The 27,816-nt window shown below is 37.6% G+C and overlaps 1 pseudogene; it reads right to left on the bottom strand.

Annotated features, from left to right (window-relative positions):
• Positions 1-88: 88 nt before the first annotated feature.
• Positions 89-27,281, bottom strand: LOC110543524 (transforming acidic coiled-coil-containing protein 3-like; annotated as a pseudogene).
• Between the last annotated feature and the right edge of the window lie 535 nt (positions 27,282-27,816).

Here is a 27,816-nt window from a genome sequence, read left to right as displayed (position 1 = left end):
CAAATCATCTTTTCATTTCCTGAAACATACTGGGAATGCTTTGACTCCCATTGAAACAAATCATTTCTTCTACTCAAGCAAAGTTTTCTTACATGACATAGAACGTCATGCTCATGACGCTGTAATTGTTAAAATACTTCACTTCCCCCATCAGCATCCTCGCTTGACTGTTTTCCTTCGCTGTACTCGCGTAAATGCCTGCTAGGTAGATGGTATTAAATTTCCCTGAAAACTAAAAATATGAATTAGATCCACTCGTGAAAGGACACATGTTCAAGTCCCAGAACCCACATGTTGGTGGATAGACTCTTGTAACCTCATTTCCAAGAAATATTGTATGGCCTTTGTGGGTACTGCATACACACAGTACAGACCAAACACCCACAACCATAAGATGATAAAATAAAATTGGCAACAATTTTAAGATGAAAGCAATGGTTAGAAAAAGCAAATAAATTACAGATTTTCAAGAAAAAAAAAGAAAATATTTTATATTGTAATAAAAACTTGTTGCACATTTGTTGGGCTAACAGCATTATTGTTCATTTCTGTTTATACATTAAAATTGCCTGGCATCAATAAGATGCAGGCAATAAGATGGAAAACATATATACATTTACTTACTAATAAATAGTTTCATATCGTGCAAAATATGATTGAGAAATAAGTATAAATTATAGCTTAGAAGTTCCTTTTATCAAGAAGAATCAGAAAACACAACTAAGCTAAAGGAAAACATAATGAAATCCACATACCAAATGCTTTCTAAGTAAATAAAAAAAGAATAAGTCATATTTTGATGATAAAAGGCCTTGTATGGCAAAACATTAGACACAATTTTTCTCTAAGCAGTCACTCTGATGACAGAAGGAAAAAGTGAAAATCATACCTGTTGGGTGCCTTTGCCTCTGATTTCCACACTTTTGTGGCAGCATTTGTGAACCAACAGTCATGGACACACACACACACACACAAACACACACACATCCACACAAACTTCAAGACACATTCAAGTCTCTTTTCTGAAATATAACTGGATTATACTTCAAATCGACCACAGTAGGATGTCTCTAAAACACTGAGAAATAAAGGCACACAATCTATTGATCTTGCAGATATTAAATTGATTTTAAATTTTGATTATATTTATTGAAATTAATCCCTGAATTATTATAGGAAAGTGAAATGTTTTATGCAAAGATGTATTGAGTTTCAACTAAGAAAACAAGGTTAATAATGCTAAAGTATAAATTAAGAAAATAGTTATGGCATGTTAAAAAAGTTATTTTTCACTCCCTTTGCCCTAGGAAAATACAATTAGGCAATACAGAAAGCGGAAATAAGGTAATTATAATATTATAACTAAAACAAATAAGTCTAAAGACACGAGTATATACAAACACAAAAACAAGAGAAACCAATATATTCCTAGAATCACACTGGCTGAGATGCCAAAAAGTGGTAAAGACACCACTGCCGCTTTTCCTTCTGTATAACCTCCTGGAATCCATTCTTGTACCGGTTCCTTGTGGCAGACACTAACCAGGCCAGAGCACTGAGCAGAAGGACCTTCATCTTCTAGAATCCATTCTTTCTTCTGGAGCAGAAGACAGTGAAACGGTGACCTGAACATGCTCACAAAGCATTTGAGTTTTCACCACATGAGATGAGCCTACCAATGAACATGTTACTTGAGGTGTTTTCTGTTTTTTTTCATTTTGTAATTTTCAGAATAGTCTGAAGGCAGTGTTTGCATGTATCTGGTGTTGCTCTATAGGATTAGAAGTTAGTGGAGCATAATGTTCCTGAATTGTTGATATTCAGAAACAATGTCAAGGAACCTAACACACCACTGAATTATAAGTCATGACAAGCTGACTGGGTGACATTATACCAACAAAAGAGCAGAGTCCACATGAGATGTCTCAAGAATGGCAATGTTAACTGGTCATATATCATGAGTGATATACAACCAAGATCTAAGGGTTACATGTTCGTTCCCAGTTTACTGTGAAAAATTCAATAAATGGGTCTCATTAAAATTATTTTTCTAGTCCAATAAACTACTTAATCGGTTATAAAAAGTTTAAACTAAATATCAATAGCATAGCTTCAAGTTAAAAATGTGTTCCGCAGATGAATCTGTATTTAGTTTCTTATTAGCCTTACAACACTCAGATTTGGATATAATTTATTGAATTCTTGCCAGAGGATTATTTCTTCTACTATATATATATAATATATATATGATCTTAAAACCCATGTTTTCCAATCAATTAAAAGTTCCTACTGTTCTTAATATTCTTTTTTCTCCAATCCTGTACAACCACCTCTTTTGTGGCCCATGCGAAGCCCAGTCTTTCTCTTTCACTTTCTCTCTTTCTCTCTCTCTCTGTATGTATGTCAGTCTCTCTCTGTCTTTCTCCCTCTTTCTGCCTATGAATCAGGATGTAACTCTCAGCTGCTGCTCCAGCTTGATGCCTGCTGCCATGATCCCTGCTATGATAACGAACTAGCCATTTGAAACTGTAAGGAAACCTACATTTAAACACTTCCTATTACAGTCATTGCTTTGGCCATGATGTCTCTTTACAGCAATAAAATAGTGAACATCAAAAGGTAATTCAGACACAGTTTAAAATATCATCATAATAATTGAGGAATTTGTAAAATTCTGCTCACTTAGAATGTATTTATATGGAAGGAAATTATATATTCTTAATTTTCAAAAAGATACATAGTGTTTCTTGTTCATATCCATCATCACCCTCTCCCAGCAGGTTCCCATGAATCTCTTCCAAATATCTTCCATTTTCCATTCAATGTCATGCTTTTTTTTTTTTTTTTACATCTACTAAATCCAATTAGTGTTTCCCATATGTACACATGTGTGGGCTCATCCACCTAGCTATGGGCAACCTGTACCAGTGTCTGTTGCCCCCAGGAAGAGTTAACCTCCATTCCTCCTTCAGTAACCTTGAACTGCAGTCTGCCATGGCCCCTGAACCCACAGAGTCAACCAGTAGATATAAATGTAAACAATGCAGCACCCTGACAGCTGTTCTGGTCTGGGCTTCTGAGCAGAAGGCACGGAAGCTCTAGCAACAAAGATTCTGCTTTCAGCAGCTGCTCACAGCTGGTTTCTGCTGATGTGGATTCGTCACTCACCTTAGACATGCAGAGGTACCCTCCTTTGCCTATGTGATGGGAGATAAGCCTTGGACCCCTGATGTGGTAGGAAATCCTGCACCAAGGTTTACAAGGTTGTTCTGGGTTAAGGGCAGACCCACATGTTATAAGCAGAAATATCCACATATTTCTCTGTTTAATTAATAATAGACCCATTTCAACCTCTGTTTTTTTTTTCTTCATATCTGAAGCAAACTATAAAAACAATTAACAGACAGAGTGCGAGTCCAGGATTTTCAAAGTACTGAAGGGCATTGATTTGTCTTTTTCCAAAATGTCACTCTGGGTCCTTACTTCCTTCTGTAGGATTTAAGGAACTGAGCCATGTATCACTCATCAAAGGCAGATCTATGTTCTCTGCTGGCCAAAAACATGCAATGAGCAGGGCAGAGCTGCTGAGAGACAGGAAAGGAAACTGCATACACATTTTCTGAGGGATTTGTTCCCTTCACACAAGAATTTTCAATGTAAGGCAAAGAGAAGGAAAAGAGTAATATGAGGGGATTCAAAACAGGCATAAATTTTCAGTATGAATATTAAATTTAGAGTTTTATGTATGATATGAAAGATTCTTGCAGCTGGATTCACAAATTTAGGCACATCCACACTCTACACCTGTCTGTATATTTGAGAGGCTCCATGGTCACTCTATTGCTACCAGAAAAATATTTCCACTGGTAATGCATGTTTTTGATATCTGGAAATGTCTAGACTCTCCATTTCAGCTCAATTCACTTGACAACTTCCTCAAATAAACACAACAATCAAAGCTTCTTCTATTCTTATTTTTTAGAATTTTTTTAATCCCCAAGAGAAAACACTTATGGTATATACCTCAGTCAATGTTCTTTTGTTATGAAGAGACATAATAACCATGAAACTTCTGATAAAAGAAAGCAATTGATTGGCACTTGCTATTTGAAGTTCTAGCTAGAGTAATAAGACAACTAAAGCAGATCAAAGGAATTCAAATTGTAAAAGAAGTCGAAGTATCACTATTGGTAGATGATATGAGAGTATACATAAGTGACACCAAAAATTCTACCAGGGAATTCCTACCTTGATAAACATCTTCAGCAAAGTAGCTGGAAACAAAATTAATTCAATAAAATCAGTAGCCCTCCTGAATATAGAAGACAAATGCACTTGGAAAGAAATTAGGAAACAACATTCCTTAAAATAGGCACAAATAATCCATAGAATCGAATAGAAGACCCAGAAATAAACCCACATACCTACAGTTACTCGATTTTTGACAAAGAAGCCAAAACAATATAATGGAAAAAAAAGACAGAATCTTCAACAAATGATGCTGGTCTAACTGAATGTCTACATGTAGAAAAATGCAAATACATCCATGTTTATCACCCTGCACAAAACTAAAGTCCAAGTGGATCAAAGACTTCAATATAAAACCAAACACACTAAGTAAGTTAGAAGAAAAAGTGGGGAAGAGCCTAGAACTCATTGGCACAGGAGACAACTTCCTGAACAGAACAGCAACAGCACCGGCTCTTAGAGCAACAATCAATAATTGGGACCTCATGGAACTGAAAAGCTTCTGTAAAGTAAAGAACACTTGTCAGAACAAAACTACAGCCTACAGATTGGGAAAGGATCTTCACCAACCCTATATCTGACAGAGAGCTACTATCCACACTATATAAAGAACTCAAGAAGTTAAAAGGCAACAAATCAAGTAATCCAATTAAAAAATGGTGTACAGAACTAAACAGAGAACTGAATTGCAGAGAAACATCCTCAGCCATCAGAAAGATGCAAATCCAAACAACCCTGAGATTTCACCTTACACCCATCAGAATGGCTAAGATCAAAAACTCAAGTGACAATATGCTGGAGAGGATGTGGAGAAAGGGGAACCTTCCTCCGTTGCTGGTGGTAATATAAACTTGTACAACAACTTTGGAAATCAATCTGGCGCTTTCTCAAACAATTAGAAATAGTGCTTCATCAAGATCCAGCTTTACCACTCCTAGGCATATATACAAAATATGCTCAAGTACACAACAAGGACGTTTGCTCTACCAGATTTGTAGCAGCTTTATTCATAATAGCCAGAACCTAGAAACAACCCAGATGTCCCTCAGTTGAGGAATGGATACAGAAATTGTGGTCAGCAATTAAAAACAATGAAAAAATGAAATTCGTAGGCAAATCGTGGGATATAGAAAAAATCATCCAGAATTTAGTATCCCAGAAGCAGAAAGACACACACAGTATATACTCACTTATAAGTAGGTATTATACATATAATGTAGATTAACATACTAAAATATATACACCTAAAGAAGCTAAGCAAGAAGGAGGACCCTTGGTAAGATGATCAATCCTCACTTAAAAAAGACAAATGGGATGGACATTGGAAGAAGGGAGAAAACAGGAAACAGGACAGGAGCCTACCACAGAGGGCCTCTGAAATACTCTACCCCGCAGTGTATCAAAGCAGATGCTGAGACTCATAACTAAAATTTGGGCAGAGTGCATGGAATCTTATGAAAGAAGGGGGAGATAGTAAGACCGACAGGAGCTCCACAAGGAGAGCAATAGAACCAAAAAATCTGGCCACAGGGGTCTTTTCTGAGACTGATACTCAACCAAGGACCATTCATGGATATAACCAAGAACCCCTGCACAGATGTAGCCCATGGCAGCTCCATCTCCCAGAGGATTCCCTAGTAAGGTGTACAAGGACATGAACTCAGTGGCTAGTTCTTTGATCACCTTCCCTTGATGGGAGAACAGTATTTCCAGGTCACATAGGAAGAGAATGCAGCCAGTCTTGATGAGACCTGATAGGCTAGGGTCAGATGGAGGACCAGAGGTCCTCTCCTACCAGTGGCTTGGAGAGGGGTATGTGAGGAGATGAGGGAGGGTGGGAATAGGAAGGTATGAGGGAGGAGACTACAGCTGGGCTACAAAGTAAATAAACTGTAATTAATATAAAAATGAAAATTAAGAAAATAGCCACAAATAACATGAACTACCTTGGTGTAACTCTAACCAAGCAAGTGAAAGACTTGTATGAAAAAAAAAAAAAAAAAAAACTTCAAGTCTATGAAGAAAGAGATTGAAGAAGCTATCAGAAGATAGAAAGATCTCTCATGCTTTTGTCTCAGTAGAAACTACATAGTGAAAATGACCATCCTATCAAAAGCAATCTACAGATTCAATGCAATTCCCTTTAAAATACCAACACAATTCTTTAGAAACCTTGAAAGAAAAACCAAGAATAACTAAAACAATCCTCTACAACAAAAGATCTTTTGGAGGTATCTCTATCCCCGATCACAACAGTGAAATAGAGCAATAGAGCAACAGTGAAAAAAAATGAATGGTAGTGGCATAGAACAGACAGGTGGATCAATGGACTCAAGTTGAAGACCCAAAAATAAACCCACACACATATAGACACTTAATTTTTGACAAATATGCAAAAATCCTACAATGGAAAAAAGATGGCATCTTTAACAAATTGTTCTGGTATAACTGGATGTCTACATGTAGAAAATTCAAATAGACCCATATCTATCGCCTGAACAAAATTAAAGCTCATGTGGATCAAAGAACTCAATATAAAACTAGACACACTAAATCTGTTGGAAGAAAAATTGTGGAAGTTCTTTGAATTCATTGGCACATTAGACAACTTCCTGAGCAGAACACCAACAACTCAGGCTCTAAGATCAACAGCACAGAGACTTACTGGAGAAGGGTGGAGGATAGAAGGAACCTGAGGGGACAGGAACTCCATAAGGAGACCAAAAAAGCTAAAAATTTTGAGCCCAGGGGTCCCTGCAGAGACTGTTGCAACAACCAAGGACCATGCATAGAGAGGACCTGGACCTCCTGTTCTGATGTAGCCCATAGGCGGCTCAGTCTCCATGTGGGTACCTGAGTAAGGGGAGCAGGGGCTGCCTCTGTCATGATCTCAGTTGCCTGTTCATTGATCACTTCTCCCAGGCAGTGTGGGCTGACAAGGTCCCAGAGGAAGAGGACCCAGGCAGTCCTGATGAGACTTGAAAAGCTGGGGACAGAGGGCAGGAGAGGAGGATTCTTCCTTTCAATGGACTAGGAGAAGGGGAAAGGGGAGCTAATAGAGGGAAGGTGGGACCTGGGCAGATAAGAGAGGGAGCACAATCAGGATATAAATGAATGAATTGTAAAAAATAAAAAATCATTGTTTAAAATAAAATTAAATGCAAATTAAAAAACAACTTGGAGTTGCTTACAGTTTCAGAGGTTTAGTCCATAACCAGCATGGTGGGGAGCATGAAAGTTTGCAGGCAGAGCAAGCTGCAGAGAGAGCTGAAAGTTTTACATCCTGACCCACATGTATCAGGAAGAGACCTGGCTTGAGCATTTGAAACCCCAAATCTCACCCTCAGTGACATATTTCCTACAGCAAGGCCAACTTTCTAATCTCTATCAAGTAGCACCACACCCTAATGACCAAACCTCCAAATATATGAGCCTAAGGGGCCATTCCTATTCAAAACACCACAGTACAATTATTTGATATATTTAAATATATAACATAATTAATGTATTAATATAATATGTAAATATGAAATTATATCTAAATATTTTATAAAATTTATATAAATAAATATATTAAGTAGTTCTAAAATAGACTATATAAATATATAATAGCATAAAATGTATATACAATATAAATGTACTTTACATAAATATATATAACATATATTGTTATATAGCTACATCAGTGATCTCACCCTCTCTTTTTCCAATCCCTCATATACCCCTGAACTCCTTTTCATACAAACAGCCTTTAATTATTATTTTTACATACGTAAAGAAATATATATATATATGTGTGTGTGTGTGTGTGTGTGTGTGTAAATGTATGAAAGTAACGTATTGCTTCTGTGTATATTTCAGAGCAGACCACATGGTACAGGATAACCAGTGAAAGACCTTGTCCCCAAGGCAGACGGTTCTCCCACTCTCAGTGCTCTTTATTTGCCAGTCCTTCTTTGTGGATTGAAATCTGATTTTAAACCACCACCACTTAAAAAAATTCTTGGAGCATCAGTGTCTATGATTCACCCTATTAGTGACTGGCCTGGTGTGGAAACAATGTTTCTACTTATGACAACAGGTGGGGAGGCTCTGTGAGACAAACACAGGTAACCCACTCACCCACGCTACCCCTCATCTTCAAGGTACCATGGCAAATGTTGTCATTTTCCCTCCTATTTCAGCCTCAAACCAAAATCCTGTGTGTCTTATAACAGTTTGCTCCCTCAGAGCACTCTGTACTCACCCACGCCACCCCTCATCTTCAAGGTACCATGGCAAATGTTGTCATTTTCCCTGGTATTTCAGCCTCAAACCAAAATCCTGTGTGTCTTATAACAATTCGCACCCTCAGAGCACTCTGGTTTATGAGGATTTTTTTAAGCACATTAATTTATATTCTAATGGGAGAAGAATAGAAAGAGTGTGAATTTGGGTGAGTAAGGAGGTGGGGAAGCTCTGGGAGCAGTTGGGAAAGGTGAAGCTATAATCAGAATATATTGTATGAAAAAATTTCCAATAAAAAATTTTAAAAATTGATTCATTTGATGAAATTCTTAGAATTTCTTAGAATTTCCTTACAACATTGGGCATAGCACCACTGTCCAATGCCAACACTGTGACTCATGTATGTGTGCATTAAAACATAGGTTATTTGCATGGATATATATGTGTGTATGGGTGCATTGTGTGTGCTCACGGATGTGTGTATACTCTTAAGTGTGTAAAAAAGTATTTATTTCATCACGCTATGCTCTAGTTTTGAGACAGGGTCTCTCTGCTCCTGACAGGTGGGCTCTGAGCTGTTGCCATTGTCACAAGTGCAATCTCCAACTTTCTTCATCCAGTGCTGGGACTGATGATGCACAAATAAGACTTCAAGTCATTATTTGTGAGCGCTGACAACTGTTTTTTTTTCTTTAATATCTCTATTATAATAACTATGTCACTGCTTTTTAATCCCTCTAATCCTAAGTATTTCCTCTCATGTTGTTTTTCAATTAATTGGTGTAGCAGGCATGTATGTATTCATATGTTGCCAAGCGCACTGTGAAACAATTCCACCATGAAATTTCAATAAAAACAATATTTATAATATTTGCTGTTGCATGCATATATATGTATACACATACACTATGTATGTATAGATAGATAGATACATAGATAGATAGATAGATATAAAAAAAGAGACTGTTTTGGGTGAAACAATTCGACCATGATTTGTAATGAAGTCAGCTCAGAGGTGTACCATGAGAATCTGCCATCAAGGGGACACTGTATCTTGTGTGTCACTCTAAGAAATTTTTGGAAATATTGTGAAATGAATAACAGAGGAAAAAATAATTGAAATACCTGATATCATTAGGAGCTTTCTATAATCTTACTCCTAAATTTTGAAATCCACAAATTCTTCCCATTCATGATAGGGTAATGAAGGTGGCCAAGATTTTAGATCCTGATAAATTACACTGTATGACACACATTGGGAGCTTTATTAAAATCACTTTTACAATATGTGGTTCCAATTTCATCATCCATGAAGTCAGTAATGATTCTCCACAAATTGAGGGTTGCAAAAGTTCCCAAACAAGAATAGTGATTACTTTCTATTACACAACTTAATTGACCTCAAATTTAATTCCAATGAGTCAAGAATAGCAAATAGTACAATGTTTCTATTTATGAGATCAAGACTTCTATTTAGGGCATTCATCTGTAAGGTGAGACAAAAAAAAGAATTAAAGAAACATTATTGTATTTCCCTCGTATTTTTGTAAGTATTTTTTAATATGGCTACTTTATTATTTTTGTATTTTATTTTTTATATTAATTTCAGTTTATTTACTTTGTATCCCAGTAGTACCCCCTCCCTCATTCTCTCCCAATTCCACCCTCCCTCTTCATCTCCTTCCTACCCCTCTCTAAGTCCACTAATGGGGGAGGTCCTCCCCTTCTATCTGATCCTAGTTTATCAGGTCTCTTCAATGCTGGCTACGATGTTCTCCTCAGTGGCCTAGCAAGGCTGCTCCTCCCATGGGGTGGGGGAGGTCAAAGAGCCAGCCATTGAGTTCATGTCAGAGATAATCCTTGTCCCCTTACTAGGGAACCCACTTGGAAACTGAGCTGCAATGGGCTATATCTGGGCAGGGGTTCTAAATTATATCCATTCACAGTCCTTTGTTGGAGAAAGTCTCAGAAAAGACCCCTGGATCCAGATATATTTGGAACTTGTGGAGCTCCTGTCCTCTCCAGATCCTACTAACTCCCCCTTTTTGTAAGTATTTTATACGAACTTTTATGATTTGCACTAATTTCAAGTCAGTTTTACAGGAACTGACTTACCTGTTTCATAGACATTTTCAATATTTGCAGCAGGGATTTTGTAGCGCTGTGTCAGCTCTGTGAATTTTTCCCACACTCCTTCAGGGATACTTGTTCCTGTTCCTGCATTTCATGGAGAGAAAGTCAGAAGAGATGCCCATTATAATCACATCTAAAAGTTTGAAGTCATAAAACTTTGTCGTCACTTGGTAAATCCCACTACCTCATCTATCCCTCCCTCTCTATCAGAATGGTGATGACAGAGAAACATTCTGAAGTCAGATCACACATTCATTCTGGGGATAAATTAACAAATTTTCATCTCATTATGTCTAAGATAATGATTTAAAAAACAGGAATATTAAAATTTTATTATTATTATTATTATTATTTACAAGTATCCTGTACAATTCAACTCTAATTTCACACAATTGTGATTATATGTGAGAGAACACCTTCCTGCATCAGTGGGTCATGAAACTAAATGCAGGGACACAGTTATGTTGCAATTAACCAACAGAAAAAGGAAAGGCTTGTACCGCATGAGATTTACATACCCAGTGCTACTATCAGCCTCTGGTGGAACTTGTCAGCAGTAAGAAAGTTGCCCTCAAATAGGATGGTAGAGTTTGAGGCAAAATGTATACGAAAAGAAAACTCATTTGGATCTGGGGGAAAAAAATCCTTCATTAAAACAATGTATAGAGATTCCTATTTACTTATTTATTTGTTTATTTGTTGTTCATTTTGAAGATTTTTAAATGGTTCCATCATTTTGCCAACTTCCCTCTTTTCCACAAATCAGAGTGTATACGCATCTACATTCTACTTCAAAGTCAGGATTCCTTTTTTTTCAATCATTATCATCCCCATGGTTACTATGTTTTTTATATATGTTATAATTATATCTTATATTATTAAAATTTTGTATCACATTGTTACATAAAAATGATAATTTATTAAGTAAATATACTTATCCATAAACATAAGCTTTTGAGTCAATGTATTTATTTATTTGTTTGTGGGTTGTTTTCTTTTTTTAGGCAGGGTTTCTCTGTAAAACTTTGGCTGTCCTGGACTCCCTTTGTAGCCAAGGCCAGCCTCAAATTCAAAAAGATCCACCTGCCTCTGCCTCCCTGAGTGCTGGGAGGCAAATGCCACTGGGCCCAGCACATGTTTATTTTTAATTGTAACATTCCCAAAGCAACATCATCAAACAACTCCTTCACAGTAATCCTAGTATTGCTAGGACACAAAAAATATATTTCTGTATTAAATTATTGGGTCATGGAAACATTCCTTTATCTTCTAACATGAAATACAAAAGTCAGGAGCATACCTGTACTTAACCAACTTTAGCAAATTCTGTCTTTATTTATTTGTTTGTTTCTTTCTTTCTTTATGTTTGTGCCATTTAGCAAGATTCATATTTGCATTTTGTTTTCACAGTTGATGAAAGCAGGTAATGAAGATTTTACTCACAATTGACTGTGCCCCACACAGGAGCTATTGGATAATAGTATGCTTGTGGGAAGTGAAGATGGGGATCACGCAACCGCCAAATCCCAAGAATTAAGTCAGTCTCGCTCTTCTTCAAGCATTTTGCTAGGTTGAAACTTGCTGAAACTTGAGACACAATGGAACAGTTACCCATTAGAGAGATCCCATACAGAACATGTAAATAACGCAGCTATCCTGAACAGCTGATACTCACATTTCTGAGATTTCCCAGGGCAATACCTCAATTCAATTTTATCTGCCCAAGCTGAATGTAGTTGGCACGTCCCATTTTTCCTAAACAAAAAAATATAAACAATAATCACTCATAATTTAACATTTATCATCCCACATGCGTTTGTGTCTCAAGAAGAACAATCTTGCTGAAACTGAGACACATTTGCTGCCCTGTCCCTGTCTTCCATGATGTTATTCCATGGATTGTAAATATTTTCAATAAATATTTGTTTGGTCTGTGACTCTTTACAGATATAAACTGACTTTCTGTGTTCACCATGACATGTGGATGAGAATGAGCACCAGACCCATAACTGACAGGATGACCTGAGTCACAGAAGTTCTGCCAATGACCTCACTGATGCTAGGATAGGTATCCAGTCATGAGGCTGGTTTTCAGAAGAAGGAGCATTCTTCACAGTGAGGTAAGAAACACTGCTCTTTTGATATTTACCATCTCAGATTTTCCTTTATTCACATTCACACCTACTCATATTTTACTTTTAGAAAAATCAGTTTCTTTACATAATGTAGTTTTTACTCTTTGAGTTTATATTTTCAGTATTTTAATAGAAAAAATTAAAACTACAACATATGAACACTTGAGTTTAATATATTTTGGATACGGTTACTCTTAAATTCAGCTTTTGAATGATTAGATCCAAATCGTCATCTTGTCTTCAGAAGCATATTGGGAATGTCTGGAGCAGCTTTTCTACTGGAGAAGTTTTTACCTGAGATAGAACATCATGTTCATGGCTCTGTAATAGTTAAAATACTTCACTTCACGCATCAGTATCTCCACTTGACTCTTTTCTTCTGTTGACCTCAGATATTTGGCTGCTAGGTAGATGGTTTTAAAGTTCCCTGAAAACTAAAAATTAATGTGAATTAAATTCATTAGACGATAGAAGTTGAAGTCCCAGCACCCACATGTTTGTGCATAAACTTCTGTAGCTTTATTTCCAAGGCTGAGGTTACTGCTTACACACAGTGCAACATGCAGACCAAACACCCACACCCATAAAAACAGTAAAATAAAATTAGTAAAAATTTAGAGATAAAAGCAATGGTTAGAAAAAATAGTAAGTTATAAATATTAAGGTAAAGAAATAGAAAATATTTTATATTGTGACATATAATGTATTACACATATACCGTGATAACAGCATTACTGTTCATTTCTGTTTAGACTATAAAATTGCCCAACGCCTTATTTGAAAACATATATACATTTAAGTAATGATAATAATTTTATATCATGCAGAAATATGATTGAGAAAAAAGTGGAAAATAAAAAATAAAGGTCTCTATAATGAAGGAGTATCAACACACATAAGTAATCCAAAAGAAAATATAATAAAATCTGCATACTAAATATACTCAAAGTAAATAAAAAGAATAAATCATGTTTTGATGATTTTGATGTCTTTGTATGCCAAAGCATCAGATCCCATTTTCTCCTGAGAAATCCCTCTGATCACAAGAGGAAAGAATGAAAATTGTACCTGTTTGGAGGCTTTGCTTTAGTTTCTACATTTCTGCTGCAGCAATTGTGAACCCACAGTCACAAACACACAGACATGCAAACATCAAAAAAATCATCACGTCTGTTTTTAGAGACATAACTGGATTACAATTAATACCAATATAACTGTTCATATTGACCATAGTAGGATGTCTTTAAACATAGAGAAATGTATTCTTCAGCAAATGACACACAATGTATTTGTCCTGCAGGTATTAAAATTATTTTAATTTTTCTATTATATTTATTAAAATTCATTCTTGAATTCTTATAGGATAGTAAAATCTTTTATGCAAAGGTATATTATGTTTCAACTGTAAAAAACATTAGTTATGCTAACGTATAAAAAATAAGGAAAAATACATTAAAAACATTATTTTTCACTCTTTTACTCAAGGAAAATGAAAGTAGGAACTATAGGAAGTGCAATGGAGTAATTACAATCCTTTTTTCATTTATTTACTTATTTCTTTTTTATAACAGTTTATTCTCTTTTTATTCTGGCTGTAGCCCCCTCCTTCATCTCCTCCTAGTCCCACACTCCTTCTTTCTTCGCCCCCTATGACCGTCTCCTAGTCCACTGATAGGGGAAGTCTTCCTCCCGGACAATCTGACCCTAGCCTATCAGGTCTCATAAGAACTGGCTGCATCCTCTTCCTCTGTGTCCTAGGAAGGCTGCGCCACCTCCCCTCGCCCCATACAGAAGGGGGGTGATCAAATACCCAGCCACTGAGTCCATATCAGAGAGAGCCCCTGATTTCGTTATTAGGGAACCCACATGGAGACTGATGTGCCTATGGGCTACATCTGAACAGAAGTTCTAGGTCCTCTCCGTCGCTGCAAGCTACTCTGGTCCCAGATTTTTTGGCTCTGTTGGTCTCCTTGTGGAGCTCCTGTCCTGTCCAAGTCTTTCTATCTCCTCCTTCTTCCCTGAGATTCCCTGTACTCTGCTAAAAGTTTGGCTATAATTCTCAAAATCAGCTTCGATACCCTTCTAGGTAAATTCTTTCAGAGGCCTTCTCCAGTAGGTTCCTGCCCTGTTTCTCATCTTTTCCTGCTATACATGCCTATACTGTGTGACTTTCTGAATGAGGATTAAGCATCTTTCCTAGGGTCCTTCTTGTTGTTTAGCTTCTTTAGGACTATAGATTTAAGAATGTTTATTCTATATCATATGGCTAATATAAACTTATACGTGAATATGTAGCATGTGTATCATTCTGGTTCTCTGTACCTCACTCAGGATGATGCCTTCTAGATCCATCCATTTGCCTGAAATTTTCATAATTTTCTTGTTTTTAATTGCTGAGTACTATTCCATTGTATAAATGTAGCACAATTTCTGTATCCATTCCTTGTTTGAGGTACATCTAGGTTATTTCCAGATTCTGGCTATTACGAATAAAATTGCTATAAACATAGTTGAGCAAATGTTCTTGTTGTATGCTTGAGCATCTTTCGAATATATGCGTAGGAGTGGTATAGCTATATCTTGAGATAGCATTATTCCTAATTTTCTGAGAAAGCGCAGATTGATTTCCAAAGTGGTTGTACAAGTTTACACTTGCACCAGCAATAGGAGAGGGTTCCCCTTTCTTCACATCCTCTCCAGCATGTGTTGTCCCTTGAGTTTTTTTTTTTTTTATTTTAGCTATTCTAATGGGTATAAGCTGAAATCTTAGTCATTATTATGACTAACAGTGTTGAGCATTGCTTTAAATTTTTCTCTGCCAGTTGATATTCCTCTACTGAGAATTCTCTGTTTAGCTTTGTATCCTATTTTTTTAATTGGATATCTTGGTTTCTTGGTGTTAAACTCACTCTATGAGGCCACAGTAACCTTTTTTACCTAAAAGACAAAGAACCAACAAAAAAGAGGATAGGTACTCCATAAGGAGAGTAACAGAACCAAAATAATTGGGCACAGGGGTATTTTCTGGGATTGATACTCCAACCAAGGACCATTCACGAATATAACCTAGAACCCCTGCTCAAATGTAGCCCATTGTAGGTCAATGCCCAAGTGGGAAGCAGCCTTGCCAGGCCACAGAAGAGGGCAATGCAGCCAGTTCTGATGAAACCAGATAAGCTAGGGTGAGATGGAAGGGAGGAGGACCTTCCCTATCAGTGGACTTGGAGAGCGGCATGGGAGGAGATGAGGGTGGGAGGTTGAAATTGGGAAGGAATGAAGAAGGAGGCAAAGGGGTACAAAGTGAATAAGCTGAAATTAATATAAAAAATAAATAAAAGAACTAGTTAAAAAAAGAGAGAACTTCAGGCTTATATCTCGTATGAATATTGACACAAAAATACTCAATAAAATACTAGCAAACAGAATCCAAAAACACACAAAAAAAATATCATCCACCATGACCAAGTAGGTTTCATCCCAGGCATTCAGGGGTGGTTCAATATACGGAAATTCATCAATATAATCCACCACATAAAAAAAAAAAGAGGAAAAACAAAAAAAACATGATCATCTCCTTAGATGCCAAAAAAACATTTGTCAAAATCCAACACCCATTCATGTTTAAAGTTTTGGAGAGATCAGGGATACAAGGCACATACCTAAACAGAGTAAATGCAATATACAACAAGCCTATAGCCTACATCAAACTCAATGGAGAGAAACTTAAATCAATTCCACTGAAATCAGGGACAAGGCAAGGCTGCCCACCTTCTCCTTATCTCTTCAATATAGTTCTTGAAGTCCTAGCTAGAGCAATAACATAACTAAAGGAGCTCAAGAGTATTCAAATTGAAAAGGAAGAAATCAAAGTATCACTATCGGCAGATGATAAGATAGTATACATGAGTGACCCCAAAAATTCTACCAGAGTACTCCTTCAGCTGATAAACATCTTGAGCAAAGTGGATGGATACAAAATCTACTAAAAAAAAAAAAAAAATCAGAAGCCCTCCTGTATACAAAAGACAAAAGGGCTGAGAAAGAAATTAGGGAAACAACACCTTTCACAATTGCCACAAAAGACATAAAGTACCTTGGTGTGACCCTAACCAAGCAAGTCAATGACTTGTATGAAAAAAAATTCAAGTCTCTGAAGAAAGAATTAGAATAAGATATCAGAAGATGGAAAGATCTCCCATGCTCATGGCTTGGCAGGATTCACATAGTGAAAATGGCCATCTTACCAAAAGCAATCTACAGATTCAATGCAATTCCCATCAAATTACCAACACAATTCCTTACAGACCTTGAAAGAAAAAATCTCAACTTCATATGGAATAACAAGAAACCCAGAATTGCTAAAACAATTTTCTACAATAAAAGATCTTCTGGAGGTATCTCCATCCCTGATCTTATTACTGTTGCTGTACTTTAGAGCAACAGTAATAAAAACTGCATGGTAGTGGCATAGAACAGAATGGTGGATCAATGGAATCTAATAGAAGATCCAGAAATAAACCCACATACTTATGAACACCTGATTTTTGACAAAGATGCCAAAACTATACAATGGAAAAAAGAGAGCATCTTCAACAAATGGTGCTGGTTTAACTGGATGTCTACATGTACGAAAATGCAAATAGATCCATACTTATCACTCTGCACAAAACTAAAGTCCAGGTGAATCAAAGACCTAAACCTAAAACCAGATACACTAAACCTGTTAGAAGAAAAAGTGGGAAAAAACCTTGACCTCACTGGCCCAAGAGACAACTTCCTGAACAGACACCAACAGCACAGACTATGAGATCAACAATCAATAAATGGGACTTCACGAAACTGAAAAGCTTCTGTAAAGCAAAGGACACAGTCAGCAGAACAAAACAATAGACAACAGATTGGGAAAGTATCTTCACCAACCCTGTATTGGTCAGAGTGCTAACATCCAGAACGTACCTCATTTATTAATTGGATTACTTGGTTTGTTGGTATTTAACATCTTGAGGTCTTTATATATTCTGGATATTAGCCCTCTGTCAGTTATTGGATTGGTGAAAATCCTTTCCCAGTCTGTAGGCTGTCATTTTATTCTACTGACAATGGTCTTTGCTTTACAGAGCTTTTCAGTTTCATGAAGTCCCATTTGTTGATTATTGATCTAAGAAACTGTGCTGTTGGTGGTCTGTTCTGAACAATGTCTCTTGTGGCAATGAAGGCAGTTCTAAGAGGAAAGTTCTTAGCACTAAGTGCCTTCAGAAAGAAGTTTGAGACTTCTAGAAAGAAAGAAAAAAGAAAGAAAGAAAGAAAGAAAGAAAGAAAGAAAGAAAGAAAGAAAGAAAGAAAGAAAGAAAGAAAGAGACACACACAGGAGGAGTAGACAACTAGGAATACTCAAACTCAGGGCTGAAATCAATAAATTAAAAACAAAGAAAACAATACAAAGAATCAATGAAACCAAGAGCTGTTTCTTTGAGAAAAATCAGCATCTTTAGCCAAACTAAATAAAATACCTAGAGAGACACTACTCAGGTCAGCAAAATCAGAAATCAAAGGGTGGAAATAACAACAGACACTCACGAATTTCATAGAATCATTAGGTCTTACTTCAAAAGTCTATATGCCACAAAACTTGAAATCTAAATGAAACTGACAATTTTCTTGATAGATTCCATTTACCAAAGTTGAATCAAGATCAGGTAAATAAATTTAATAGTCCTGTATCCCCTAAGGAAATAGAAGCAGTTATCAAGTCTCCCTTCCAAAAAAAGCTCAGGGTAATTAAATCTTAAAACTAAAAGAAATAACTCTTTAAAGAGACTGGACCATATACAATTACAAAAGCAAAAGAAAACCATGTATTCATAGAATCAAATTGGTTGACATGTCGAAAGGTGGTCATCACTTCCACTTTTGCCTTTGTATAACCTCCTGAAATCCCATCCTTGTACCCGTAATGGTTCCCTGGTGGACACCAAACAGGCTAGAGCAGCGAGCAGAAGGACCTTCATCTTCTAGAATCCACCTTCTTCTGGAGCAGAAGAGCAGAGTCGTGCAGCTGCTGTTGAATGAAGAACTGAAAATGCTCATGAAGCTTTTAAGTTTTCATCAAAAGAAATACGTGGGCCTGGTGCCAATGAACCAATTATTTTTTTTTAATTTCCAGAGAAATATGGGTGACAGTATTTGCATGTGTCTGGCATTGCTTTATTTTAAACAATGGGATTAAACTCAGTGGAGTGTAATGTTCCTGAACTCTTGACATTCAGAAACAACGTCAACAAACATCATAATCCACTAAATTTTAATCCATGGTCACAACAAGCTGGTTTGGTGACGTTATACCACCGAAAGAGCACAGTCCACGTGAGATGTCTCAAGAATGGCAATATCAACTGGTCTTATGACCAAGGTCTAAGTGCTCGATGTCCATTCCCAGCTTACTGTGAACAAATTTATAAATGGGTCTCATTCAAATTATTTTCCAAGTCTAATAAACTACTTTCTTGATTATAAAAAGTTTAAATTGAATATCAATAGCATAGCTTCAAGGCAAAAATATGTTCCACCAACTATGTATTCGTTTTGTTGTGATTTCTCTTACTGCGCATACAAGTGACCTTAAAATGCATGATTCCCACTCAGTTAAATCTTCACTGTGTACCCAATATTTTTTCTCTAATCACCACCTTTGAGGCTATGACAGGCCTAGTCTGTTGCTCTCTCTGTCTCTCTGTCTCTCTCTTTCTCTCTCTTTCTGCATATGAATCATTATACAGTTCCATGTCTGCCTTCATGATCCCTGGCATGATGTTAATGAATTAAACCTCTGACACTGTAATCAGACCAACAATTAACACTGTCTCTTACAATAGTTGCCTTGGTCTTTCTTCACACAAAAATAAAACAGTGACTATAACAGCCACTGAACATCAAAAGATGAAGCTGTGCCAAAAGGAGGCCCTTCCCCAGCCACCACTACTGCCCCAGCTGAGGAGAAGAAAGTGGAAACAAAGAAGGAAGAATCTGAGGAGTCTGATCTTGACATGGGCTTTGGTCTTTTCTACTAAACCTTATTTAGTAGAAATAAAAAGAACTCTACCAATCTCCTACCTAAGATTAGGAGGTTGGAAGGAAAGTAGAGGCATTTTAGAACCTTAAATAAAGTAGGTGTCTGAACAATCTAAGCCTACAAAGCCCCATAACTGTTTGTCAAACAAGAGATGGTCAGCCTTAAAACCAGATGTGTGAGCAACAGTAAATGGACTAGGAAGGTTGTATGTATGCATTTAATCATATGTGTGTACGTGTAAGATAAATTATAGACAGATGATAGACAGATAACAGAAGATAGGCAGGGAGACAGATAGACTCATAGGTGATAAACAGATGGTAGATAGATGATAGATAGACAGATGTTAGGTAGATGATCAACTGATAGATGACATATATCTGATAGATGTTTTACAGATGATAGGTGACATGTACACATTGATAGATGATAGATATATAGATAGACAGACAGAAAGATGGATGACTTATAGATAGATAGATAGATAGATAGATAGATAGATAGATAGATAGATAGATAATAGCTTGCTTTAACTGTATATAACCCAGAATTGTCTGGAGACGAAGACTCAGTGAAGGACTGTATGCACTAGTTTTACCTTTGGTTGTCTTGGTTGTTATGGGAAGACCTAGTCTGCTGTGGCAAAGCATCCATTCTTGTCACTCAGCTTTAAATTTGTTAGCCCGTGTTATACAGTGGGGGCATTGTTTTTCTACACACCATAAATCCACTTAAACTCTTTTAAAATACCGATATATTTTAGGAAGGATCCTAGGTTTGCCTGTGAGATTTTCAAGCTGTAACCCTTGTGAGCTACAAATACCACAACATTGGCAAAACTTGTCCATTAAGGAACGTTTTGTTTAATTTATTTTTAATCAATATGACACCTGAGTCATCTGGAAAGAGGCAGTCTCAACTTAGAAGAAGCCTCCATCAGACTGGTCTGTGGGAAAGCCTGTGGGGCATTTCGTTGATTGGTGGTTGATGGGAGAGGTCACTAAGTTTAAAAATGTATGATGGTATTTCTCTACATTTTTCAGCTCTAATAAGACAATCTTATATCCCTATTGATGTTTAAGTGGCATTCTATGGAAGTAAAACTGTGAGCAGAAAAAGTGACATTACTTACAAGTAGGCAAAATTAATAAACCTCTGGAGTGCTTATAAATTACTTTGCAAAGAATATGAGCATGGAAATACTCTGTACTGTACTGCAGATCTCTGTACTGTTAAAAAGAAATTGTTCACATTAGGAATTAGTATTTTCCCATATGAAAATATTTTATATGATATTATCAAACTTTTCCCCAATAATGCTGTCATGTCCACTAATAGGCCTCCTATCATGACTAAATCCTGTGAGTCAAATATGAATACCAATGAGGTCAAAGTGCATGGCATGTATCCTAGTCATAATATGGGAAACAGACCTTCCCTGACTCTCAAAAAGCTAGCTCATGGAGGACATTCATTTATTATTAAAGGTGTGTGAACACCTAATATTTTAATCTACCCTATATTATGATAGAATAATTCAGTGTACATGAACATGTAATATAGTAACCAATACTCAAAAATATCACTCCTCAGACACAGATAATTAAAACATTTATAACTTGAAAGAAATACTGTTGTTGTAAAATTAGATTTCAATAAAACAATAGCCAATATGAATTCCATATATTATAATATCCTGATAAAAATAAAAACTGATTCACCTGATAATGAAAATTACCAGTTATGGTATAACTGATATATTCTCATTATTAAATCCCTGTATTTAGAAACTTTAATTATTTCCACTTTATTTTTGTTCTTTTCACAAGTCTTTCATTTATTCTCTCAGTTTTTTCACCAAGTACCATTTCTTTACTCAAAAATCTCATTGAAAGAAAAAAATAGAAAATTTCAGAGAAGTTTGAAATTTTATTTTAGTTAAACTTTAATTCAGTTTTCAGTTTTGTATGTGTGTGTGTGTGTGTGATATGTCCATGAGACATGCATATACATTAATTATCCTATGAAAATGAAGGTAGAGTTTTCTTCATGAATTCCAAAGGAACTCATTTGATAGTCATTAAAACATGGTGACTAAATGAGCCAAAGGTAGCCCAAGATAATTTGGCTATTTTAGAGCTGCAACAAACATTACAGCCTCCTGACAGTCAATTACTGCTGCATTTTCCTGTGAACTTCGGTTCAATTATCCCAGATCAGCCTTTGCAATTACTGTATTTTATGCTATAAAATGTTGTGCGGGGTAGGTATATTGTGAGATTTCTGTCAGCATTGGTGTCTTTTGTTTTTGTGATGAACTTTAGTCCCACTAAGATTGGGTAGGTAGTCAGAAATATATTTCTTGCCAGATGCTCAGAAATCAATCTCACCTACTTTGAAGATGAGAATATTGTACAGCATGGAATTTAACTGGGACATTTGTGTGTGTGTGTGACGGGCAAGGTTTGAAAACTCAAAACCCAAAGCTTTATTTCCTCCAGAAAATTATGTTTTCTACCTGTGGTAAGGTTTATATGTGATGTATTGGAACTTCAAAGGAAGTCCAGCATTCGGCTTCACACATTCCCCAAACATCGCCAGATACTCGGGGACCAAGGGATTAAAAATCTGAGCCTGTAGAAACACTCACATTTCTGCCACCAAATTCTCTGTCAAATAAAGGTGACTTCAAAGGACTTGTGTGGGATTCAACACCCACCTGTCACTCATTCTCCTTAAGCTGAGCAGCTATGCAGACACTGATGCTAGCTCATGGAGGACATTCATTTATTATTAAAGGTGTGTGAGATATAGCTCAGGAATATTTGTCAACAGCTTTGAACATAAACAGCTAGACCACAGTTTGGTGCTAAGTCAATCTACATAAACAACACTAAGTTTCTCCTCAAGACCTAACATCTTCCTATGCTGGATATTTTTTCTTCTCATGTTTAGAGAACAGGGTTGAGTTATTATTGTGGAACCAGTCTAAATAAGCACCAGGCAGAGAGCATTTGGATGAACCCATTACACTTGTTCCTCTATTATACCCATGTGGACATCTTAATGGGGGGGGGAGAATGTTGTGTTTTGTCAGGTTTTCTAGAGGGCAAGGATCTTAATGTGATTTACTAGAAGTCCACATTGCACGGGGCATTGCGAAATATACCCCATGAAGAAGATACCCACCGGGAATGTCCAGGTTTTCCAGTTCAGTTACACTTTGTACCACTGGCAGCACATCCATCTTGGTGCTTTCTACATGCTGGGCATGAGAAAAGACTATGCCAAGGAACCAATCCAAATTTATAACACTGTCTTCCTTTTCTATTTTTTCTTGTCTTATCACTTGTCATGAATACAATGAAGCCATTGAACACTGTGTGACCCAGCTTGCACCTTCTCTGCATAGCATATCCTCGTTGGCAATGAAGTGCCGAGGTTGAAGCTGTGATATTTACAGATGAGATTAGTTTGAAGAGAAACTTAACTGAAAATTGACATTTTATAGGCCATGCAAATATCAAAACTCCATGGTATAGCTCAGGAATATTTCTGTATTCTTCTGCCCCAATTAGTGAAATGGAGTAAAGAGCACAATGCTCTCTGCACATCCTTCTTAAATCCTTCACTGTGACACCTTGTGTTTATGTGTGATTCCTGAAATGAAATACACTAGATTCCTCATTTAGCATCAAGTTTCTGAATGCCCCAATGACCTTGATCCTCTTAAGCAGTTGTTCGTAACTTGCGGCTGTAACCCCTTTGGCAAACCTGTATCTCCAAAAATGTTTACACTATGATCCACGGCAGTATCAAAATTACAGTTATGAAGTAGCAACCAAAATAATTTTATGGTTGGGAGTCACCACAACATGAGAATCTATTTTAAATGGTCTCAGCATTAGGAGGGTTGAGAACCATTGTTCTTAAGAATATAAGAATACGAATACACAAAGTAGATAGACCTGTGTGCAAAAGATATTTTTACTTAAGTATTTAGGAAGCTCTGAAAACCTAATACGAGGAGCATAAATTCATCAACATAGCCTGAGAGCATGTCTTAGTCACATGCCCTGTTGCTGTGAAGAGATACCATGACCACTGAAACTCTTATGGAAGAAAACACTTAGTTAAGAACTTATGATTTTAGAAGTGGGGAGCGTGGTGGCACTCAGGCAGACATGACACTAGAGAGGTAGCTGGAAAAGTTTTACATCCACATCCACAGGAGTCAGGGAGAGCTGCTGGGCCTCTTTGGGCTTCTGAAACCTCAGAGCTCACCCCAAGAGACATACTTTCTCCAAGAAGGCAGCACCTATTTTAACAAAGCCGCATTTCCTAACCCTTCTCAATTAGTGCCACTCCCTAGTGCCTCAGCGCTTAAAGAGAGAGGCCTATGGCGTCCGTTTTCCTATTCAAGGCACCACAGACCTTTATAGAATATTCTTTTTCAATGAATCACCCCACAGTGAATATCCTGTACTAAATCAGGAATCAGATCCTCACTAATAGCAAAGTTTGTGGTCCAAAAAGCAAGCTGTCAGTATGACATTGGGACCTGGGTTTGATTCCCAGCACAAAAATGGTAATACATAACAACCTAGGAGTCTGTTTCCAGAATGTTCAACATGGTCTTCTGTCCTCTGCAGTCTCAAGGAACACACACATGTTGTGTACACATTTATATACAGAGCAGACATCCATAAACATAAAATAAATTACTTAACTGATTAATTAATTAAAATAAAAGAATAACTTCCAAAATATTTTAGGGTCAAGAAGGAATCTAGAAGCAAATAGTAATCATAAAACACAATACTTAGGAGACAAGTGACAATGCAGAAGAAAAACCTCACTTAAAATTCTTCAAAAGGATCCCATTTTATCCTCAAAACTGACAGTCAGGTTCAGCAGGAATGTGCACCGTCCCCTATCTGTTCTGGACACAAAATCTGTCAAAGCCAGTTCATTGAGATGTCTTGGCCAGAAACTTCAGAATGAACCAGGATGAGAGATAGGGTTTAGTAAAAGGAGATTTTAAACATAGTTTTAAGCATGGCTGTTCACTGAAGGTGAAGCACTTAAGGAATAAGGCACTGTACACACAAACAAAACAGTAAGAGGTGCATGAGCTGATGATACCGACATGAACTTTCTGAGACGGTAAACGAAAAACATGGATAAGGATATGGTGGAAAATTTGGTAAACATGACATGCTATAGGGTTAGACCAGTGTTTGTCTTCTTTTTTTATAGTATTTCCCATACAAGTTACATTATTGACTTCCACAAATTATTCATTTTTAAGTGGAGAGTGTCACAAAATTCTTTCCTATCACCTCTAAGTTAAAAGAAATCTATGCTTTGCTTTAAAAGAGAGTTACTTCTCCTTATGCTATAAAGACTAACACAATGTCAATTATGGCTTTGTCACTTTTGATTATATATTTATATAATTATAAATAGAATTAATCTATTAAATACATGAGTCTCATAGACTAACATGAGAATTCTAGCACATTAAAATGTTAGTAGGCTCTGCTGCCCTGTCTGAACTCAAACTGTTTCCTTATTGATCACACATGTCTGTGTGTGATAGTCTCAAGAGAGAGAAAATAAATACAAACATTGTTAGAATTCCTTAATATTTACATTGATTTAAAATAATTTTATTTCTCAGTCAATGATTATTCTGAACATTTTCATAGGCATTTGTTTGTTGTGTGATGCACAATCTTATTACCTGTGAGCACCAAGTGTTGGGTATTCTTGTAATATGGAGTTCCTTGCTAGCTTCCTAAGCTCCTGTTTGTTGTGGAGATAACCATGGTTTTGTTTTGGTCCCAGGTGTGGGATGTATGACTGATTCAGATGGTCCACAGCAGCAGACTATTTGCCTCATGTGGGCTCTGAGAGGAGATGTTTGCCAGCTGCAGATGGTTTGAGTCTGAGGACTATGGAGAGAGAATAAATGCCAGAGTCCAGAGAGTAAATACAGGAGAAAGAACGCTGCTCCTGCTTCCCTCTTGCTCTTTGTTTGTTGTTGTGAAACAAAAAGATGGAGATCTTCTGAAACAAGCACTGGAAAGGCTTCAAGCAACCCTATGATCCTAACCAGCTGGAAACAGCTAAAAAAGAAATGCACCCTCTCTCCCACTAACCCTTTCTCTCCCTTACCTGGTGTTGGGGTGATGGAAGGGATTGGGGTGGAGTAGGGATTCCTCAGGCTTGTCTCGAAAGCCAGTGCCTCTGTATGGGCCTTGCTGCGTACTTGGGCAATTTCTTCATTTGCGAGCTTGAGCTTTTCTTTTACATGGACTTTCAGCGCCTGGTACCTCTGGCCTTCCTCTCCAATCTTCACTATATATTCCTCAACACAGTTCTTCAGTGACTTTTCATTCTTGTGGTAGCCTTCAGTCACTTCCTTCTGCTTCTCGACGTGCGTGGAATCTTTCCACAGAGCTCAAGTCTGCAGTGAGCTGGTCTCTCTCCTTTAGGACCTTGTGGATTTTGTCTTTAGCCAGTTCCTTTTGTTTCTGAGCCTCCTCCGTTGACTTGTACTGATCTTCTCAAACCCATCTACAATCTTTCCCATTTCCAAGTACTTTGTGCTGAGGTCTCAGCTCTAAATTCTCCTGTTGTGCTGCGTTCACTGCTGCATCCAGCTCTTCCTGGCTGTGTTGCAGCACATCTGCAATAGGCTCACTAGGAAGGAGACCTCTAGGTTCAAGGACATACGGGGGTGGGCCTGACACAGCAACATCGAGAGTGCTCAAGAAATCTAAATCCACAGGCTTGCCTTCCATCGGATTTCCCGAGCCAGGCTCCTTTTTATCCTGTGTACTATTTGTCACCAGGACCACTGGCATTGGCCACAAAAGGCTCTCTTTCAGGAGGGAATCAAATTTTAAATACAAAGACTGCTTCCTCCAGGCTGACTCCTTAAATGAGGAAGTTCCAAACTGCTCCAGATAATCCACTTCAAGGCCAGTACCTAGAACTTTTGTTGGGTCTCTGAAGCTCTCTTCCTTTGGGTCCAAGATAGGCTCTGGTCCCTGATGGAATGGTTCCAGCAGTGGCTCAATAGAAGGGGCCATCAGCTCATTGTCCAAGATAGGCTCTGGTTCCTGATGGGAAGGCTCCAGCACTGGCTCAATGGCTCATCAGCTCATCTTTTTCTATAAAAAGACACATTTTGTAATCCGATATTGTCATCCAAAGCAAAAGGAATCTCAAGTTTGCTGGTCATTTTAGGGCTTAAGATGCTGTGTGTCTGTGGATCCCGAAGAGGTGTTTGAAAAGTCAACTTTGCTGCTTTAGCCTGGTTCTTGGGTGGTACATTTTCTTTCTGTGACAAATGAAGAACAGAGGATCTTCCAGTAAGTTCTTGTTGTGAAAACAGGAACACAGCTTTCTGAATTCTTTTCACTGGGGACATTTTCGTCATTTAAGATATGAAGACTCATGCGGCTGCTCTCCGCACAACGCGCTGTCCAGGGCTGGGAGGTAGCTCCGGCCACGACCGCCACGCAGAACGCTAACATCCAGGCCAGGACTACCACGGCTCCAGAGGTGGGGGCGGCGGCGTCCTCAAGCAGGGCCCTCCCAGGGTCAGCCCTGTCCCCGCGGCCGGCAGCCCACCCGGAGTCCCTGCGCCAGAGCCGGCCACAGGGCGCCAGCGTCCCCTGCCACCCTCGCTGCCACAGTGCACTCAACTGCGCGCCGGGCTGTTTCTTATAATTTCATAAATTATAATATTCAGAAACAACTTAAATGTCTTTTTTTTTCCCCCAGAGACAAGAGTTGAGTTATAAACAACATTCTGGTTTTCTGTACCAAGATCAGACCAAGGAAACCATTCAAAGGTCCTTCGCAGCCCACGTGCACGCCACTTGCTTTAGATTCAGAAGTCAGGCTTCTGGTACCCTCTCTGAACCAAGTGTCAGGATTGCTTGATTACCTAAAGCAGCTTTCAGGATGTTACAGTTCAACATTGTAACA

This window comes from Meriones unguiculatus, chromosome 21, assembly GCF_030254825.1.
Source record: "Meriones unguiculatus strain TT.TT164.6M chromosome 21, Bangor_MerUng_6.1, whole genome shotgun sequence".
Taxonomy (NCBI): Eukaryota; Metazoa; Chordata; class Mammalia; order Rodentia; family Muridae; genus Meriones; species Meriones unguiculatus.
The sequence above is the reverse complement of the archived record's forward strand: the minus strand, read 5'-3'. Positions and strand labels throughout refer to the sequence as shown.